General features: G+C 46.6%; 1 protein-coding gene across 2 annotated transcripts in view; it reads right to left on the minus strand.

The window, feature by feature from the left end:
- The window catches only part of LOC106874494 (uncharacterized), a 48,225-nt gene extending 44,609 nt beyond the window's left edge, over positions 1-3,616 (minus strand). Inside the window, exon 1 of one of the 2 annotated variants that reach the window (XM_089352992.1) lies at positions 3,465-3,616. The gene's annotated coding sequence lies outside the window, so the exon portion shown is untranslated. The remainder of the gene's footprint in view (positions 1-3,464) is intronic. The other variant, XM_089352991.1, reaches the window with a different exon arrangement.
- Positions 3,617-6,000: the final 2,384 nt, after the last annotated feature.

Consider the following 6,000-nt stretch of genomic DNA (forward strand, 5'->3'; position numbering starts at 1 on the left):
GCGATGGAGGCGCTTTTCGGTTGCTGGCAGTTTATGTGCCTCCTTTAACAGGTCGGTCAGACTTCTTTCGACGTCTAGAAGTATTCCTGGGAACGTCTCGTCCCTTACTTTTAGTGGGGGATTGGAATGCTACCTTGGACACGCATCTAGACTACGTGGGGAGTGACAAAAGTAGAAGGGGATGCAAAGGCCTCATAGACCTGCTCAGACGCTTCCAGTTGTCTGACAGGTACCGACTCGACCACCCAAATGTGCCAACGTGGACTTGGAGCAACCGCATTGGGTCGTCGAGATCGTATCTAGATAGGATAGTGTGTAGGACAAGAGATAGAGATAGTTTAGGATGTCCACAGTTCCACATAGTCAGCTACACGGATCACAAACTTGTGACGTGTACGCTAGACTTAGATAAGGCACATAGGCAGGGTCCCGGTTACTGGAAACTAAACGCGTCTTTCCCGTCGAGACAGGTTTTCAGAGACCGGATTAGCACGTTAGTAAAGAGGGCTTTGACGGGAGCCATCGTCAACAACAAATGGTGGTTTGCCCTCAAGAGAGCAGTGAGGGCGGAAGCAATAAGGTATAGCAGGGCACTAGCTGTAGAGAGGAACAGAGAAGAGGGGGAGCTAGTGATAAAGTTAGAAGAGGCATTGCGAAGTGGCATCGCATCCGACGTTTTAGCGGCGAGGTTGGCCCTCGACCAACACTTCAATGCTAAACACGAAGGGTGTGCTGTCAGGGCAAGGATGCGTGCTCTGAGGAATGAAGGTGTTGGAGCCGCACGAGAGGCCCGGGTGGCGGAGGCGCAGCGGGGTAACAGAGCCACCATCCGGTCTCTGGTAGACGAACAGGGGCGCGAATTGCTCGAGCCGAGCAAGATGTGCGAGGCGTTTCAGCGGCATTTTGCCCGACTGTTCGGGAGGAGTGGCGAGCGAGAAGGCAGGGTGGACTTTAGTGCCTACCTGCACAGCTTGCCACGACTCTCGGCAAGAGAGGCGGAGTGCTGCGAAGGGGTCATCACGGCGGAGGAGGTGAGGGACGCGATGGCGGGTTGCTCGACGGACAAATCTCCGGGTTTGGATGGTCTGCCCTACGAGCTTTACAACTGTATGCCAGACTTGTTTGGAGAAGTCTTGGCGGTCGTGTACTGCAACTGGCAGCAGAACGGGAGCATTCCCGGTTTTGTGAGCCGAGGAGCGGTAACGCTGCTGAAGAAAGATCCAAACAAGGGGGACGCCATAGATAACTTTAGGCCCATCACTCTGCTCAATGCAGACATGAAAATTTTGGCCAAGGTGTTAGCCAAGCGGTTGGCGTTTGTCATCGAGAAACTGGTCGGCACGGAGCAGACGTGCGCCGTGCCGGGCCGGAGCATCCATGACAACCTCCATCTGATGCGCTACATCATAGAGAGGGTAGTTAAGGAACCTGGCATGGGTGGGGCCCTGATCAATTTGGATCAATCGAAAGCTTTCGATAGGGTAGACCATCGATACTTGGAGGCCGTCCTCGAAGCGGCCGGCTTCGGTCCCGTTTTCCGCGGCTGGATGGCTGCCTTGTACACAGGCATCCGTTCGGTTGTTCGCGTCAATGGACGTCTATCGGGACCCTTCGACATTGCACGTTCGGTTCGTCAGGGATGCCCCCTGTCGCCGCTCCTGTACGTATTGACTCTCGAGCCACTACTGCGGAAGCTGGCGACGCTGAGGGGCATCCCGCGAGAACTGGGGTGCGGGACGAGCGTGTCGGCATACGCGGACGACGTCACCGTCATAGCGTCTAGCCACGAGCACATCGAGCTTGTCGGCGAGACGCTGAAAGACTACGAAGCGGTGACGGGAGCGAAAATCAACCGGGATAAGTCGGTGGGTTTGCTGCTCGGCACCTGGAGAAGCAAGCCCATACCGTCCGGCAGCGCCTCAGTAGTGGGACGCTGGACGGACGGTCCGGTCAAGTTGCTCGGAGTCTGGTTCGGTCCGGACCTGCAAACGGAGAAGAACTGGGACGAGATAACGAGTAGGGTGGCCACTCTCTGCCGGCAATGGTCCGAGAGGAAGCTGTCCCTAAAAGGTCGGGCGGAGGTGGCGAACGCGTACATCGCGTCCGTCATCGAATACCGCCTGACCGTCGTGCCTTGTCCCGATCGCGCCATCACCGAAATGGAGCGCATCCTCTTCCGCTTTTTGTGGAAAGGAAGCGTTCCGATGGTGAGGCGATCCGTTTGTTGCCAACACCCGCTGAAAGGAGGGCTGGGCATGCCGTGGTTGATGATGCGCAGACATGCGCTGAGACTGCGACATCTCCGGCTCTACGTAGACGACGGTGAGCAGGTGTGGTCGCCGTTTGTGCGACGCGCTTTCCCGCAGCTCGTCTCCATGACCGAGCTGCAGTCGTGGATCAAAAAGAGGCCGAGGAATGGCGAATGGCACCGTGAGTGTCGCGTTGCTCTGCAACAACTTTGCCGTCCCGGGTCGACCTTGAGCGGCTGCATCACAACGAAGTCATTCTATAGGGGATTAGTGGAGGGCAGGTACGACGACGATCTCGGGGCGAACCTGGGCGTCGACGAGGAATACCTGACCCGCCTGTTCAGGACGACTTTCGGGCCGGGACCTATGGACAACTTCCAGAGATCCCTGGCCTGGCAGTGTTACCGAGAGGCGCTACCCGTTCGGGATAAGCTCTATAGACACGGCTCGCGAAATGTGGGGCCGACCTGCCCGAGATGCGGTCAGAGCGATGAAACCGTTCTGCACGCACTCGTGCGGTGTCCAACCATTTCGGGGCTGTGGGCTTATGTCGAACGACTGCTGTCGCGTGTGGGACGAGTCGGTTTATCAACCGAGTCTATCGTCAATATCGTCACGCCTCCTTCCTTTAAACGGGAAGGAAGAGCTGTATTTATCGTACTTGTGGCTATGGCCAAAGAATGCATCTGGTGGACGCGTCTGAAAGGATTAGAGACAAATACTTTCCTCTCTGGTCAATCTCTCATCAACTTTTTCAAGTATCACTTGAAAAGGAAGGTGAGAGTAGAGAGGCAAGTGTTGTCTAGCAAATGTTTCGAAAAAAGATGGATACATGTAGCAAGAATGGCACGTATAAATGACGAAGCCACCTTGACCATGATTCTATAAAACGTTTTAAAATTTTGTAAACAGAGAAATTTTATTTAACAAACTGTGACGCTAAAGACCGAGGTTACCGTGGTCTTTTCGTAGGTTTTTCTTTCCACGGATAACCTCCCCATTTATTGGGAATTTTTTGTATTTTTCGTATTTTTTGTAAATACCCCAAACGTTTTGCGATGTTTTTTTTTTTTTTTTTTTTTTTTTTTTTTTTTTTCATCGTTGTCCCCACTTTTGTTTTTTTTTCTGCTTTGTTTTCGACCCCCTCGAAAAGAAAAACTCTACATTTGTATTTTGTCCCCTCTGTGTTGAGCCCTGTGTGGCTAATAAAGAAACCTATCTATCTATCTATCTATCTATCGATCCCTATTGATCGGCCTTTCCTTTTCTTTTTTTTTCGATCCCTTTTGATCGAACTGCCCCTTTTTCCCTTCCTACGATCCCTTTTGATCGACACCACCAATTTTTTTTTTTTTTTTTTTTTTTTTTTTTCCCTTCCTTCCCCCTCCCAAAAAGAAAAGCTCTACATTGTATTTGTCCCATCTTCGTTGAGCCCTGTGTGGCTAATAAAAGAAATGTATCTATCTATCTGTCTATCTATCTATCTATCTGTCTATCTATCTATCTATCTATCTATCTATCTATCTATCTATCTATCTATCTATCTATCTATCTGTCTATCTGTCTATCTATCTGTCTATCTATCTATCTATCTGTCTATCTATCTATCTATCTATCTATCTATCTATCTATCTATCTATCTATCTATCTATCTGTCTATCTGTCTATCTATCTATCTATCTATCTATCTATCTATCTATCTATCTATCTATCTATCTATCTGTCTATCTATCTATCTATCTGTCTATCTATCTATCTATCTATCTATCTATCTATCTATCTATCTATCTATCTATCTATCTATCTATCTGTCTATCTATCTGTCTATCTATCTATCTATCTGCGTATACCTGTGCATGTATATGAGTGTGCGTGACTGTGTGTGAGTATGTAGTGTACAACTTTAAAATTTCTCTCCCCCTCTTTCTCTCTCGCTCTCGCAGTCTCCTTGCTGACATGCCAGAATATCAGAATATCAGAATATCCTTTAAACAGAGCAGATCATAATTTATTTTTGACTCAGTGAACTGCCAAGATGAACACAGAATTTTCGAATCTATGAATTATTGAAATATAAAAATCTGAATCCAACCCATTTTCATCAGATATTAATAAAGGATGCTTTTGTTGTTATCGTTATTGCTGTTGTTTTGGTTGTTGCTAAGCTCATAAAACAGCCTGAACATAAGATGTGTTGCATTTGAAGTGCATTCGCAGGATATCCGTTAGATGTTTTTCCACTCATTGTATTGAGCTGAATGGTTATCTGGGCAGCACTGTCACACGCCTTCCCCTTTAATATTAAAAGAGACAATCGTCTGAAAAATATTTCGGCAACTGCTGTTTTACGAATAAAAAAAAAATAAGAGAAGAAAACAGGAACACAAAATGCATTTACATTTATGCAATTATCTATGTGTGCTTGTGTGTTTGCAGGTGTGAGTAATGATGCCAAAAGAACTGTAATTGTCAGCATTGCCAACTTTCTGCCACAGAGCCAGTTTATTAAAATGGCCATTGAACAATTTATCGTCATCATCATCATCATCGTCATCGTCATCGTCATCATCACCATCATCATCATCATTATTATGTAAGGCGGCGAGCTGGCAGAATAGTTAGCACGCCGGGGAAAATGCTTAGAGGTATTTCGTTTGTCTTCACTCTCTGGGTTCAAATTCTGCCGAGGTCGACTTTGCCTTTCATCCTTTCGGGGTCAATAAAATAAATACTGTTTGAGTACTGGGGTCGATGTAATCGACTTACCCCCTACCCGAAATTTCAAGCCTTGTGCCTATAGTAGAAAGGATTATTATTTTTATTAGGTCGGCGAGCTGGTTGAATCGTTAGCACGCCAGGCAAATTGCTTTGGAGCATTTCTCCGACTATATGTTCTGAGTTCAAATTCTGCCGAAGTCGACTTTGCTTTTCATCTTTTCGGGGTTGATAAACTAATCACCAATGAAACACTGGGGTCGATATAATCAACGAGTCCCCTCCACCAAAATTTCAGGCCTTGTGCTTTTAGTAGAAAGTATTATTATTTTTCTTTTTATCTCAGGTTTTGTTGGAACTCCTGGCATCTTACATGGGTAGCGGGCTTGCCTACGGTACCATACTATCTGTGCTTTTCAACTATCTAATACTTCCCTGGTTATTCTGAATTTTTGTAACAGTTCTACTGGGCACTCTATTCCAATTTCCTTTATATTCCCCTTGGTGCCTTCTGATACTGTTTCCAAAGACCCAACAATAATTGGCACTATCTTCACCTTCTTCATTTTTCATAACCGGGAAGTATTTCGTACTTAGAGGGTTGTATTTATCTAGTTTTTTCGCCTTCCTTCTTGACTGTTTGCAGATCAAAGGGACACGCATCGTCAACTTTATAATATATATGTGGTGCATCTTGCCGACCACCACTAGGTCCGGTCTGTTATACTCTAGCACCTGATCTGTTTGGATTGGGAAATCCCAGAAAATTTTGCCAATCTCCGACTCTGCCACTCTCTACAGTTTGTGCTCATACCATGTCTTGGCCCTCTCTAGTTTTGGGGTTTCCTGGTATCTAAGGCAGCAATTTTAGCACCGGTTTTCATACGCTTAGCTTTTTCTGTGCTTGTTTCCAAGTACGTCTAATTCTGGGATGTGTTGTATTTGGAATTCACATAGATATTTCTTTGCCTGTTTATTATTATTATTACTACTACTACTACTACTACTACTACTACTACTACTACTACTACTACTA

The sequence above is a fragment of the Octopus bimaculoides genome, chromosome 5, assembly GCF_046866305.1.
Source record: "Octopus bimaculoides isolate indiv1 chromosome 5, ASM4686630v1, whole genome shotgun sequence".
In the NCBI taxonomy this organism is placed as follows: Eukaryota; Metazoa; Mollusca; class Cephalopoda; order Octopoda; family Octopodidae; genus Octopus; species Octopus bimaculoides.